This window comes from Castor canadensis, chromosome 3, assembly GCF_047511655.1.
Source record: "Castor canadensis chromosome 3, mCasCan1.hap1v2, whole genome shotgun sequence".
NCBI lineage: Eukaryota > Metazoa > Chordata > Mammalia > Rodentia > Castoridae > Castor > Castor canadensis.
In genome coordinates, this window is record NC_133388.1 from 65,981,529 (window position 1) to 65,997,809 (window position 16,281).

The 16,281-nt window shown below is 36.1% G+C and overlaps 1 pseudogene; it reads left to right on the forward strand.

Annotated features, from left to right (window-relative positions):
* Nucleotides 1–2,464: 2,464 nt before the first annotated feature.
* LOC141421403 (nuclear nucleic acid-binding protein C1D pseudogene) lies at nucleotides 2,465–5,940 on the forward strand (annotated as a pseudogene).
* The last annotated feature ends 10,341 nt before the right edge of the window (nucleotides 5,941–16,281 follow it).

Below are 16,281 nucleotides of genomic sequence, written 5' to 3' on the forward strand. Positions count from 1 at the left end.
AACAAAGTTAAAAGTCAAGCTTTGGAGAAGATATTTGTAGCATGCAAAACCAACAAAGGAATAACATATTTTTATTATATAAATAGGAATACAATTCAATGTGAATCATTAAAGAAAAACAATTCAACAAAGCCAGGTGTAATGGTGCACATCTGTAATCCCAGCACTGAGGAGACTAAAGCAGGAGGATTGTGAGGTCAAGGCCAGCCTGGACTACAGAGAGACCCTGTCTTAAAAAATGAAATACATATTTTTAAAAGGTGATTAAACAGGTGAGGCACAGCTGGCTCATGCCTATAATCCTAGCTACTCAGGAGGCAGAGTTCAGGAGGATCGTGGTTTGAAGCCAGCCAGGGCAGATAGTTCAGAGACCCTATCTTGAAAAAAAGCATCACAAAAAAGGACTGATGGAGTGACTCAAGGTATAGGCCCTGAGTTCAAACTGCAGTGACAAAAAAACAAAAAAAGATGATGAACTATAGGAATACACAGAAGAGGATATTCAAGTATATAACAAATATTTAAAATAATGCTCAATCTCACTAGTAATTTGGGAAATGAAACTCAAAATAATAACATGATATTTAAGATCTATCACATTGCAAAACACAGTCATAAGTCACTTAATTATGGGGATACATCTGAGAAATGCTTCATAAGGCAATTTCACTACAGTGTGAACATCTTAGTGTATCCTTACACAAACTAAAATGGCTACAGTATCACCAGGTAATATAATCTTTTTGGGCTCACATGTGATCTGTCATTATGTGGCACATGACTATATTTGAAAGACTAACAATCTCAAACGTTGACAGGACATGAGTGAACCAGAAACCTCAAACACTGCTAGCAGAGTGGAACCAAGGGAACCACAAATTGAAAGGAGATGATGCTCACTGTCCTGGGACAGTTAACTTCTAGAGAGACACTCATATTCACACAGATGTGAAATAGCATAAATCCATACAGGAATTATCTATCATTTGTTAAGAAAATCCATAAATAAACTGCATAGGGTCATTCAGTAGAACCCTATGCAATGTCCTGTATGATAGAAAAATTTAATGGATTAGAACTACATAAAACAAAATAGATAAACCCCCAAAACACGATGTTGAATCAATAAAGTGAGATAAATAAATATGTGTATAATAGAGTACCATTTCACTGAAAGCTTAAAGACACCAGTCAATACTCTGAACAATTCTAAACAATTCACACATATATATTGACTATATTTAAACATGTATGAGAATAATATACAGCTACTTTAAGATAGAGCTTACACCTAAAGAGGGAAGGAGCAGAAAGATGGTGAGAACTTGGCCATGTCTATATCTGAATAATAAACATATTACCATTTATTTTTATAGTGTATTTAAAATTTTCAAAAATAAAATTTTCAATATTAAAAACATTTATTCATATTGATTCCATTTTCAGACTACAGTTTGCTAACAGGATTATATATGAATGAAAAGTCTTTTGTAATAGGACCTTTCTATCTCTCATGACACATTTCAGACAAACCTAGGTGGATGAAACTGATTGGATGGATGGATGGATGAATGAATGGATGGATGGATGGAAAGACATAGCAACACAAGTCAGTAAACAAAATATTCTGCTTCTCAATGCTTGTTGTGTCAGCCAGGATCTGTTCAAGAATATAAAGACTTCACAAGCTATTTTCAAAGAGTATTATTTAATACAGTGCTGCTGAAAGGGCTGGTAAAAAAAGATTAGCAAGAGAAGGAAGTTATTTCCTCCACTACAGCATCAGGAAAGAGGTGTTATTAACAAAGTCTAGGAGTTGGACAGGCTGCCAAGAAGTGTAACCGCAGTGACGGCTGCCTGATGGAAAATGGAACAAGAGAGAAAATGCAGCAACTGGGGATGGTTCTAGAGTTGAGGAAGGAAAGGTACTCTGGCTTCTCTTTTCCTCCTGCAAGTGTAACCAGAGGTCAGGTGGCAAAAGTGTGTAGGAAATGTAGTTTGCGGGAATTGGTCCCCTGAAAAACAGACTGAAACAAGAGAACAAGAAATAATATTGAGGGCAAACAGGAAAATAATGAGCTCATTTGTTAATGGAAAAATGGTGCTACTATTGCTGTCTGTAATTGAGGGGATCATGTGGGTATAACTAAAATTAGCATATGTATTTTCTAGCAAATAGCCCATATGTAGCCATATTACTTTGTTTGCACAGAAGTGGTCACATGTATGTCGGAGTCATCTTAAAAATAAGGGTTATGTCCAAATATTCATTTACTTTTTCAACAAATATATAATAGGCACCTCCAATTACATAGACCATGAGCTTACAATGGTAAACAAACTAGAGCTCGTCCTTGCCTAAGTGGAGCTTATAAGATTGTGAGTGAATGAAATTCATTTAATAATCATATAAATAAATATAGGTATAATTCCTAGCTACTGTCTGGCATCAGCAGAACGGTGCATGACTCAGATGTATTTAGAGTTGATGCCTCTGAAACATCCAAGTGGAGAGTCTTCTAGATGGCAGGAAACTTGGCCTGGAGGTCTGAGGCAATGTCAGAATTGGAGATCTATATTGGCTTTTTGTCAGCTCATAAATAAAAAGACAGTGGCCTGTGGGAATTACGTCAGGGAGAGCCACACAGTGAGAAGAACTAATATTGAGGAACACCAACATGTCAAGGCAGATGAGGAAGAAAATAAGCTTGTGAAATGGATTAGAAGGGAAAAGTCAGAAAAGAGACAGGAAACCCTGAAATGTTCCATGTCATGAAAGTCAAGGGAAGAGACCTTTCAGCAAATGGATGTGGTGAGGTGCTCCAGTGTAAGATGAGGCTTCACAGGGCAGATCCTTCTTGTTATTCAAACATCAGCTCAAAACTTACCTTCTTGAAAGGGCCGCCCAGACAATATAATCTAAAGGATTCCCCCATTCATTCTCTTACACCTCCCTCTTTTATTTTCATCATAACCCAATGTTCTTGTTCATTTGAGCTCCAAAATGCAGGAATTTCATAGGCCTTGTTCAACACTACCCTCAACACCTAGAGCTCAGTAATAGCAGCTCAGAACTGAGGATCAGCTCTGTTCCTGAATAAATATTGAAATTTTCTTATTTCAGTCTTTATTGAAGAGGGGATGAGTGACCTTAGCCATTTCAATAGCATTCTACTGTAGAAGGCTAATTGAAGAAGATAAGAGGTAAGAAAAAGGACAGCATGTAAGTCAGTTATTTAAAGATGAGCAGCTGGGAATATTGCTGGAAGAGTGAGACTGAGAAAGGGAGACTTTTTAAGGTGAGCAGATAAGGATATGTAAATGCCGATGTAAGGGGAAGAACTCAGGATTCAGACACTGTTCTGCTTTCATTCTTACCTTCACTCAGTCTCTTGGGCTTAGGAAACCAAGTGAAACTAATAAAATGACTAGCAGACACTCTTCAGGAAAAGCATCTGCTGTGGGAAATAGTTTCAATAACCAACATATTTGTGTGACAGAAGCATTTATGAATGCAGTGAAGTGAATAAACAAGCTGAACTTTTTGTCATTGGCCCTCAATGGGATAGCAGTTTTCCAGACAAATTCAATCTTTTCTGACTCTCACAAAACAATTGTATGTTCCAGGAAGAGTCTGTTAATATTAAATCTTAGGACTGAGGAGACTACAATGACTAACTCTGATGAATTTAAAAAATAGAAATAATAACCATTTCATGGTATAAAATGCTATCTTTCGGTAGCAATGTAAAAGAAGATAAAGAGGAATGTTAATTCTTTTCTTTCTTTTTTTTGGGGGGGGTGCAGGGAGTGGTACTGGGTTTTGAACCTGAGGACTTGTGCTTGCTAGGCAATCACTCTAACAATTGAGCCACACATCCAGTACTCTCTGCTTTAGCTACTTTTCAGATAGGATCTCTCACACTTCTGCCTGTGCTAGCCTCAGTCCCTGATCCTCCCACCTATGCCTCCTGCATAGCTGGGATAATAGGCTCATACCACCATTCCCAACTGAGTATTGGTTATCTTCAGATCTTCCATTGATCCATACAAAATACTAATTTTCAGAGTTGTCCATTTTTGCCCTTTTATTCTTTCAAAGTAAACTCTTCTTATCAAAATTAAGTTTCTCAACCAAGATAAATGTTATATAGTATAGCATAGTCATCTGAGGCAAACTCTGTAAGTGGTCATCCCAAAGGAGGCAGTAGAAATAGGTGATAAAACAAGAAAAGCACTTTTTTCTATATTCCAAATTTGAATTTGTTTATAAAGTAACACAAATAATAAAGCATACTGATATGCCCCTGACTCCTATTCCCACTTAAAATTACCTAGAGTTATTTAATATTTAAAAGAAAAAAATCCACATGCTATATAGAGAATAAAACAAACATAATTAAAGTCAGGGAAGGTGGCACATGCCTAGAATCCCAACACTTGGGAGACAGGAAGAACAATATTTTGAGGCCAATCTGGACTACATAGTAAGATAAGGCCAGCTTAAGATACACAGCAAGACCCTGTCTTGGAAGGAAAGAAAGAAAAGGAAGGAAGGAAGGAAGGAAGGAGGAAATATTTCAATCAGTATTTTAGAAATAATTCTCAAATACAATAGTGAACACACAACTAATATCATCAAAATACTTTAAGGAAAACAACATAATGAACAACATATTGAAAAAGAAGCACTAACCTCAACAGAGAAAACAAGAACACTGGATTAAGTAAGAATTGTTAGGAGAGAATATAAAACAAATTTAAAAGAAATTTAATTCATAACCTATGTGAAATAAAAAAGGACATACTATTTATTAAATAAGATCAAGCTATAAAAAAGACTCAGTTAAAGATTTTGCAAATTAAAAATACATTGCAAAGTAAAAACTCAATGGGCAGGATGAAAAAAGATTGAACACAGATAACTTTAAAGATTCCTATGCTATAACACAAAAGAAAGAAAAAGATGAAATGGTTTTAAATTCCAATGCTAAATTTCTTGATTTAAATTAATTATAATTGATTATATAACAGAATGTCCTTGGACGGGAATGTAGCTCAGTGTTAGAACATTTGCCTAGCATATGCCAGGACCTAGGTTTAAACCACAGCAATGCAAGAGAGACAGAGAGAGAGAATGTACTCACTCCTGGGAAATAAATACTACAGAATTCAGTTATAACAGAGAATCATCTCTGTGATTTACTCTCAAATGGTGCTGGAAAAAGTCTATATATATATCTTTATAATATCTTATATATCTTTATATATAGTCATATTTATAAATGATAAAGCAAATATGGCATAATGTTAATGATTTCTGAATCTGGTTGGAAGGTATAAAGGGGTAATATTTTTATTGTTCTCACAATATTCCTTTTTAAATTATTTATAAATAACTAGTATAAAAATTTTAAGCTACATGCAGGGTAAGTTCAGAAGATCCCAACTTTACCTCTCAAAGTTTCATAAGAAACTATTAGAAAGAAGGGAGCAGAGAAAATAATCAGAAAACTAATGCAAGGCATCTCCCCCAGCTTGTCTTAAAATTGAAGAACTGTGTGTCACTGAACTGCTTCCAGGAGACAGGCGAAGGAATTAATGAAGACTATCCAGTAGAAACTCATGAGCATTTGTCAACATTCAAGAACTCCATTGCTGCTGTGGGTTAGAGGCAGAAATCAGTTGTTGCAGAAGTTGGACCCACATATTACATCCAATGTTTTGGGTTTGCTTGGCAACTCAAGGAGTTAATCTTAAGGAGCATCCAATAAAGCAAGCACTGGAAAGGATCACAGTACTTATGAACAGAGTCTGAGAAATGTCAGGATAGGAAAATGCTGCCAAGTTTCAAAATTTGTTTAACAATTTTGCCCCTTCTAGGAACCAAAACTTAAAAATACATTGAAAGTTGCTAATAAAGGAAAAAGTAAAGGTTAAACTTTTGGTTTTGATGTAAACATATTCAAAAAGTAGATCATTTTCATGGTTTTCACAAAGTAGATGACTATGTGGCAATGCAAGGCTTAAATATACTCCTTTGTTAATTCATATATATGCATACATATATATTTACACTTTAAATTTGTGACGCCAAACTCCTTTTTCCCTGAAAAAGCTTTAGTTGTCTTTATTGATTTTCCTGTAGAGCACCCTGTTTTTTTACTGTGTTTGAATTGGTATATATTAACAGTACCTGGAGGTTCCATTGTAGTAATTCCATACATTCCATACATGTGTACCATGTGAACAGGTTCAGTTGTCCATTATATTCCCTTTATCTCCTTCTTCCTTGCCCTCTTTCTACACACTGTTTGGTGGGTTCCATTGGGCTGTCTTCAAACATACACATGTAGCTAATTTTGGTCCTCTTCCCCCTAAAATCCATTCCTTCCCCTTTCTATTGATCCTCCCTCAAACCATCCCCCTTTCACATTTATTTATTATTATTGTTGTTATTGTTATTGTTGTTGTTGTTATTATTGTCAGTTTTTCAACATCATCACCATTTTAGATCTAGGTTCCACAAATGAATGAGAACATGTGATATCTGGTTTTTTGAGCTTCGCTTATTTCATTCAACATGATCTGCAGTTCCATCCATTTTTCAGCAAATGACATAATTCCATTTTCTTTATGGCTGAGTAATATTTCATTATATATACATATATAATAAATATCATATCATATTTTCTTTTTTTATTAAGACCTTTAATTAACAGGTGCATGCAGTTTGTTGACTTTTTTGAAAAAAATCAAGTTCTAAACTTTTATTACAAATTAAAAATGAAGTTCTTAAAAATCTCAACTTGACCAGATATGAAACAATTTAAAAACCTTTAAAGGTGTATTGAGAAAAAACAGGTTTTTTAAAAAAAAAAAACACATTTTGTTACCAAAAAGAGATGTCTTTAGGCAAAAATAATAAAAAAACCCATGCTGCATAGATAATGCTGATAGTTCTAGTTATCTGGTCAATGGGCAAAATGTAAGCACTTGATTTCTTCAGCTCCTTTCCATTCTTTGGTTGTTGGACCTCTCTGCTGATTCCACAGTTTAGTTATTGTGAAGAGAGGTACAATAAACATGGGTACTTAGGTATCTCTCTTATATATTGATTTACACTCTTATGGGTATAAGTCCAAGAGTGGTATGGCAGGATCATATGGAAGTTCTATTTTTAGTTTTTGGAGGAACCTCCATACTGATTACATAATGGGTATACCAATTTGCATACCTACCAACAGTAGGTGAGTGTTCCTTTCCCCACCCCCATCCTCACCAGCATTTGTTGTTTTCTTGATGATTTCCAATCTGACTGGGGTGAAATGAAATCTTAGTGTAGTTTTGATTTGTATTTCCTTTATGGCTAAGAATGTTGAACAGTTCTTCATGTATTTAGTACACATTTGAACTCTCTGCTCAATTCATTTGCCCATTTATTAATTGGATTATTTGTTTTCTTACTGTTTAGTTTTTTTAGCTCTTTGTATATTCTGGGTATTAATCCTTTATGTATTGTATAGCTATCAAATATTTTCTCACATTCTGTGAATTGTCTCTTGATTCTGGTAACTATTTCGTTCAATGCACAGAATCTTTTAAATTTGGTACAACCTCATTTGTCAGTTCTTGCTCATTTCCTGGACAGTTGGTGTCCTATTCAGAAAATAATTGCTTATGCTTATATCTCCCAGAGTTTTCCCTGTTTTTCTTTCCTGCAATAATTTCAAAGGTTTGGTCTTACATTAAGGTCTTTGATCCACTTGGAGTTTATTTTTGTACAGGGTGAGAGATTGGGGTCTGGTTTCAGTCTTTAGCATGTTGATAACCAGTTTTCCCAGCACAATTTATTCAAGAGGCTGTCTTTTCTCTGATGTATGTTTTGGGCTCCTTTATCAAAGATCAGATGTCTGTAGATGTGTGGTTTTATTTCTGGGTCATCTGGTTTATTTCTGCATTACATTGGTCTTCATGTCTGTATTTGTGCCACTACCATGCTGTTTTTGTTACTGTAGCTCTGTAGTATAATTTGAAGTCCAGTATTGTACCTCCAGCATTGCTTTTTTTGCTCAGGATTACTTTTGCTATTGGGGATCTTTTATTTTTCCATATAGAATGACATTAGAATTTTTACAGGCATTGCATTGAAGATCTATATTGCTTCCAGTATTATAGCCATTTTCACAATATTGATTCTGCCAATCCCTTAACATGGGGGAATTTTTCCATCTTCTGGCATCTTCTTCAGCTTCTTTCTTCAAGGTTTTGTAGTTTTAGTTGTAGAGATCTTTCACCTCCTTAAACAGGTTTATACTGAGATATTTTTTAAGGCTATTGTGAATAAGATTGTTTTCCTAATTACTTTCTCAGTCTATTCATTGTTGCTATACAGAAAAGTTACTGATTTTTGTATGTTGATTTTATATCCTGCTCACTTCCAAAAGTGCTTATCAGATCAAGAGGTTTTTTGGTGTAGCCTTTGGGGTATTTTTAGTATAGAATTATATCATCTGCAAATAGGGACTTCTTCCTTCCTTATTTGAATCCTTTATTTCTTTCTCTTGTTTTATTGCTCTGGCTAAGAATTACACTACCTTATTAAATAAGAGTGGGGAGAGCAGACACCCTTGTCTTGTTCCTGACTTTAGAAGAATTGATTTTTGGTCTTCCCCATTTAGTATAATGTTGGCTATAGGTTTGTCTTATATACCCTTTGTTTATATTAAGGTATATTCCTTCTATTCCTAGTTTCTTCAAATGTTTAGCATGAAAGGATGTTGAATTTTGTCAAAGGCTTTTTCTGTATCAACTGAAATAATCATGTGATTTTTGTCCTTGATTCCACTTATATGCTGATTAGATTTATTGATTTACATCCCTGTAATGGAACCAACTTGATCATGGTGTATAGTCTTTTTCATGTGTTGTTGAATTTGGTTTGAAAGTATTTTATTAAGAATTTTTGTGTCTGTTTCTTAAAGAGATTGTCCTCTAATTTTTTTGTTGTGTCCTTGTCTGGTTTTGGAATGAGCGTAATACTGGCTTCATAAGATAAGTTTCATGGTGTTCCTTCCCATTTAATTTCACAGAAAAGTTTGAGGAGTATTAGCACCATGAAGTTATTAACATTGTGATATATATTTTATGCACAGTTTACCATCTCTTTTGACAAGACACTTATTTCCCTACATAGGTCGATCTTGGAATACCATTTTGTAAGCCACTGTGAAATTTAAATTAAATGTCCTTTGTAAACATTCAAATGGATCATGACTTTATGAGATTTACCATCTGAAGGCTGAAATGATAAGGATATCCATTTTTGATACTAAGAAAGAATTAAATGACTTAGATGTCCACTTTTATCTGTGCAGTTAATTCACTATGTTCTCATGATTTTAGGAACTGTTACTTCCTTGATATTCAAAGTATAAAATTAAAACTTTAAGGTTGTACTTTAATTTTTGGCAAGTTGCCACAATGTCTCATTTAAAATAAAATATATTCTCATCAACTTTAGATGGGAAATGGCTGCATTTTTGACTGATACCATCTTAATGAAGGTTATAGATATTGTATAGCTAAAAAACATACTGAAGTGCTGTGGAAGATGTATGAAAAAAGACCTGCACCTGGAAACATATTCATATAATTTCAAACCACCAAAGATAATGTAAAATATATGGAAGAAAAGTGAGGGAGAATTCCAAGATGTTGGCTAGAAGGATGAAGAAGAAAGTGAGCCTCCTATAGTGAAATCTTGGAGAGATGCCGGAGACACAATTTGCAGGCATAATCACTGAGAAAAGGCATAACTTTGACCCCTCCACACCGCCAGCCAGCACAGAGAATCTCCACTTCACATTAAACAGAGAAACGAGGAGGGCCCCCAGGCTGCCAGTTGCCAGCACCCAGACGGTTTGGGAAGATGCGGACCAGGTGAGCTAGGTGGTACGCAGTACTCCCACAGACAAGCCTGGGCCAGAGCAGCATAGCCCCCTGGACAGACTGACCTCCACCCCAGGAAAAAAGAGAAACTGAGTAATAAGCAATAAGAACAAATAAGACACGCAGGAAAGAGGGTGGGGCGCCCTGAGCGCCGAAGATTGGGGGAAGGGAATCCTTCCTGGAACTATAAATAAACAAACCAGGTGGGCCGGAGAGCCTCTGGTGGGAGCGGGGGCACACACCCAGCAACCAGGAGTGGGGAAGCTGGTGAGAGTGGCTGAGGGAGGAAAACTCCACAGGAGAGGAGGGAAGACCCACTTCCCACGTGAGCTGTAAACAAACATGGTGGCTGGCAGGAGCAGCAGCACCGCCCAGTAACCAGGAGCGGGAAAGCTTGTGAAAGTGGTGGTGGGAGGAGAACTGCACAAGAGAGGGGGAAAGACCCACCTCCCACATGAACTGCAAATAAACACACAGGCCTGAGAACGCGGGTGCAGTGTCACCTTTCCCAGTGCTTGGAAAGGAGAAAGTTTGTAGCAGAGGCTCACGCACAGGAGAAATCTGAGCAACAAGGCCTGTGGGTCCAGGTGAGTGCTAAGCTCACCCCAGAGATCTGCATAAATACGCCTCCAGCAACAGCAGGCAGACAGCAGCAGACAGGCAAGCCACAGTTGCAGAAACCGTTCTCAGAACTGTCTCCAGACTCTTTTTTTTTTCTTTGTCTCCCTACTTTTGATGAGAGAACAACCGAATTACACCAGCAAGCTGAAAAACTTACTGAAACTGTATTGCATTTGAACTTGGGACACTTGGTGGGTTTATTTTTGTGCGTGTGTGTGTAGTTTTGTTCTTCTTTATGTGTCCCCTTTGATGAGACAACTACAGAACAACATCTGAAGCACCATCTCCAGGATTGGAGACTGTGACTTCACTGCATTTGAACATGGAGGTTTTTTGGTTTTTTGGTTTTTTTTAAATATTCTATTTTTTCATTTTCTTTTAATGCATTTTTATAAATAGATTTTTCTTTAATTTACTTATTTTTTATTTTTATTCTTACCTTTTTTTTTTTTTTTGATTTTCAATCCTCTGTCTCTCTAATGTCTGTTCAGCTGACTGTCGATTACTACACTAACACTCCCTCTTTATACCTTTGAAATCTTCTTGTCTGACACCTTGTTCTGTTTTCTCCCTCCAGTCTATGTATTTGTTTTTCCCATTTCTTTAACTTCTTGCTTTCCATCTCAGCTCACCCTTCCATTCTAAATATTACTACTGTTATAATTACAAGCTAGAAAATACTTAACTGCACACAGTACAGGGACAGTAACAACACCAAAGACAATGACGGGAAGACAGAAAAAACAGGGAAACCAGTTTCCCCACAGCAAAAAATTAGTGCAGGAACCAGACGGGAATGAAGAAAACAGATACTCAGATCCAGACTCCAGCAAAATGAAGATAAACTATGCCAAAGGACCCAATGAAGCCCACAAGAATAATTTAAAAGAAGACATGCTACAGGTAGTCAATGAGAATTTAATAGAGATGATACTGGATAGGGTCAACCAAAATGTACAGGAGACACTCAAGAAATTCCAAGACAACAAAAATAGAGATTGTGAAAAAACAAGAGAAGAAATAAAGGAAACCATAGAAGCACTGTATAAACACCAAAGTGAAAGAGAGAACATGATGAATAAACAGATAAATGAACTCAGGACAAAAATAGACAACATAAAAGAGGAAAACAGCCAGGATATGGAAAACCTCAGAAGAAAGAATGAAACAGAACTGCAAAACAAAATGGAAGGCCAATCCAGCAGAATAGAACAAACAGAAGACGGAATCTCAGAACTTGAAGATGAAAAGGTAATTAAAGGAAAAACTGAAGAACTATTAATTAAACAACTCAAGACCTGTGAAAAGAAAATGCAAGAACTCACCGACTCCATCAAAAGACCAAACTTGAGAATCATGGGCATCGAAGAAGGAGAAAAGGTGCAAGTGAAGGGAATGCATAATATATTTAACAAAATGATAACGGAAAATTTCCCAAATCTAGAGAAAGATATTCCCATACAGATGCAAGAGGCCTCCAGGACACCAAACAGACAAGATCAAAATAGAACTACCCCACGACATATCATCATTAAAACAACAAGTTCGGAAACTAAGGAAAGAATATTGAAGGCTGTAAGAGAGAAAAAACAAGTAACATACAAAGGTAAACCCATCAAAATCACAGCAGACTTCTCAACAGAAACATTAAAAGCAAGAAGAACGTGGAGTGAGATCTTCCGGGCACTGAATGAAAATAACTTCAACCCCAGGATACTCTACCCAGCAAAACTATCATTCAAAATAGAAGGAGCAATAAAAGTCTTCCATGATAAGCAGAAACTAAAACAATATGTGACCACAAAGCCACCACTACAAAGGATTCTTCAAGGGATTCTGCACACAGAAAGTGAAACCCAACTTAACCATGAAAAGACAGGCAGCACCAAACCACAGGAAAAGAAAAAGCAAGAAAGTAGAGAGTAACCTGAACTTAGATACACATAATCAAACCTTCAAATAACTAAGACAACTAAATGACAGTAATCACCACATACCTATCAGTACTAACGTTTAATGTTAATGGACTTAATTCACCCATCAAAAGGCACCGCTTAATGAAATGGATTAAATTTGTTGCTTACAGGAGACCCATCTCACCGACAGAAATAAGCATAGGCTTAGGATGAAAGGCTGGAAGAAGATTTACCAAGCCAATGGCCCACGAAAACAGGCAGGAGTAGCAATACTTATCTCTGACAAAGTAGACTTCAAACCTACATTGATCAAACGAGATAAAGAAGGACATTCCAGGGCTGGGATGTAGCTCGGTGGTACAGTGCTTGCCTAGCATGCGTGAGGCCCTGGGTTTGATCCCAGCACCAAAAAAGAAAAGACAAAAAAAAAAAAAAACCTCTCCCAAGAAGGATATTCCATACTAATAAAAGGGAAAATAGACCAAAAGAAAATAATAATTATCAACCTGTATGCATCCAATGTCAACGCACCCAATTTCATCAAACATACCCTGAAAGACATAAAAGCATATATAAATGCCAACAAAGTGGTTGTGGGAGACTTTAACACCCCTTTATCATCAATACATAGGTCATCCAAACAAAAAATCAATAAAGAAATCAAAGATCTAAAATATGCAATAGATCAAATGGACCTAGTAGATATCTACAGAACATTTCATCCAACTTCTACACAATATACATTCTTCTCAGCAGCCCATGGAACCTTCTCCAAAATAGATCATATCCTAGGGCACAAAGCAAGTCTCAGCAAATATAAGAAAATAAAAATTATACCGTGCATACTATCTGATCACAATGCAGTAAAAGTAGAACTCAACAACAAAAGTAAAGACAAAAAAACATGCAAACAGCTGGAAACTAAATAACTCATTACTTAATGAAGAATTGATCATCGATGCAATAAAAGAGGAAATTTAAAAGTTCCTGGAAGTCAATGAAAATGAAAACACAACCTACCAGAACCTATGGGACACAGCTAAGGCAGTCCTGAGAGGAAAGTTTATAGCCATGAGTGCATATATTAAAAAAACTGAAAGAGCCCAAATCAATGACCTAATGACACATCTTAAACTACTAGAAAAACAAGAACTAGCAAATCCCAAAACAAATAGGAGAGAAATAATAAAAATAAGAGATGAAATCAATGAAATAGAAACCAAAAAACCATACAAAGAATTAATGAAACAAAAAGTTGGTTCTTTGAAAAAATAAACAAGATCGATAGACCCCTGGCAAACCTGACTAAAATGAGGAGAGAAAAAACCCAAATTAGTAGAATCAGGAACGCAAAAGAGGAGATAACAACAAACACCATGGAAGTCCAGGAAATCATCAGAGACTACTTCAAGAACCTATATTCAAATAAATTTGAAAACCTTAAAGAAATGGACAGATTTCTAGATACATATGATCATCCAAAACTGAACCAAGAGGAAATTAATCACCTGAATAGATCTATAACACAAAATGAAATTGAAGCTGCAATCAAGAGTCTCCCCAAAAAGAAAAGTCTAGGACCTGATGGATTCTCTGCTGACTTCTATCAGACCTTTAAAGAAGAACTGATACCAACCCTCCTTAAACTGTTACACAAAATAGAAAGGGAAGGAAAACTGCCAAACACATTTTACGAAGCCAGTATTACACTTATCCCAAAACCAGGCAAAGACACCTCCAAAAAGGAGAACTATAGGCCAATCTCCTTAATGAACATTGATGCAAAAGTCCTCAACAAAATAATGGCAAACTGAATTCAACAACACATCAAAAAGATTATTCACCATGACCAAGTAGGCTTCATCCCAGGGATGCAGGGGTGGTTCAACATATGAAAATCAATAAACGTAATAAACCACATTAACAGAAGCAAAGATAAAAACCACTTGATCATCTCAATAGATGCAGAAAAAGTCTTTGATAAGATCCAACACCATTTCACTATAAAAGCTCTAAGAAAACTAGGAATAGAAGAAAAGAACCTCAACATTATAAAAGCTATATATGACAAACCTACAGCCAGCATTATACTTAATGGAGAAAAACTGAAACCATTCCCTCTAAAATCAGGAACCAGACAAGGATGCCCACTATCTCCACTCCTATTCAACATAGTACTGGAATTCCTAGCCAGAGCAATTAGGCAAGAAGAAGGAAAAAAAGGAATACAAATAGATAAAGAAATTGTCAAAATGTCCCTATTTGCAGATGACATGATCCTATACCTTAAAGACCCAAAAAACTCTACTCAGAAGATTCTAGACATCATCAATAGCTATAGCAAGGTAGCAGGATATAAAATCAACATAGAAAAATCATTAGCATTTCTATACACTAATAATGAGCAAACAGAAAAAGAATACATGAAAATAATTCCATTTACAATAGCCTCAAACAAAATCAAATACCTAGGTGTAAACCTAACAAAAGATGTGAAAGACCTCTACAAGGAAAACTACACACTTCTGAAGAAAGAGACTGAGGAAGACTACAGAAAGTGGAAAGATCTCCCATGCTCGAGGATTGGTAGAATCAACATAGTAAAAATGTTGATACTCCCTAAAGTAATCTACATGTTTAATGCAATTCCCATCAAAATTCCAATGACATTCATTAAAGAGATCAAAAAAATCTACCATGAAATTTATATGGAAACACAGTAAGCCACGAATAGCCAAGGCAATACTCAGTCAAAAGAACAATGCAGGAAATATCACCATACCTGACTTCAAACTATATTACAAAGCAGTAGCAATAAAAACAGCATGGTACTGGCACAAAAACAGACATGAAGACCAGTGGAACAGAATAGAGGACCCAGATATGAAGCCACAAAACTATAACCAACTTGTCTTTGACAAAGGAGCTAAAAATATATGATGGAGAAATAGCAGCCTCTTCAACAAAAACTGCTGGGAAAACTGGTTAGCAGTCTGCAAAAAACTGAAACTAGATCCATGTATATCACCCTATACCAAGATTAACTCAAAATGGATCAAGGATTTAATATCAGACCACAAACTCTAAAGTTGATACAGGAAAGAGTAGGAAATACTCTGGAATTAGTAGGTATAGGTAAGAACTTTCTCAATGAAACCCCAGCAGCACAGCAACTAAGAGATAGCACAGACATAAAGCTAAAAAGCTTCTGTTCATCAAAAGAAATGGTCTCTAAACTGAAGAGAACACCCACAGAGTGGGAGAAAATATTTGCCAACTATACATCAGACAAAGGACTGATAACCAGAATATATAGTGAACTTAAAAAACTAAATTCTCCCAAAACTAATGAACCAATAAAGAAATGGGCAAGTGAAGTAAACAGAACTTTCTCAAAAGAAGAAATTCAAATGGCCAAAAAACACATGAAAAAATGCTCACCATCTCTAGCAATAAAGGAAATGCAAATTAAAACCACGCTAAGATTCTACCTCACCCCTGTTAGAATAGCCATCATCAGCAACACCACCACCAACAGGTATTGGCGAGGATGCGGGGAAAAAGGAACCCTCTTACACTGTTGGTGGGAATGTAAACTAGTACAACCACTCTGGAAAAAAATATGGAGGCTACTTAAAAAGCTAGACATTGATCTACCATTTGATTCAGCAATACCACTCTTGGGGATATACCCAAAAGACTGTGACACAGGTTACTCCAGAGGCACCTGCACACCCATGCTTATTGAGGCACTATTCACAATGGCCAAGTTATGGAAACAGCCAAGATGCCC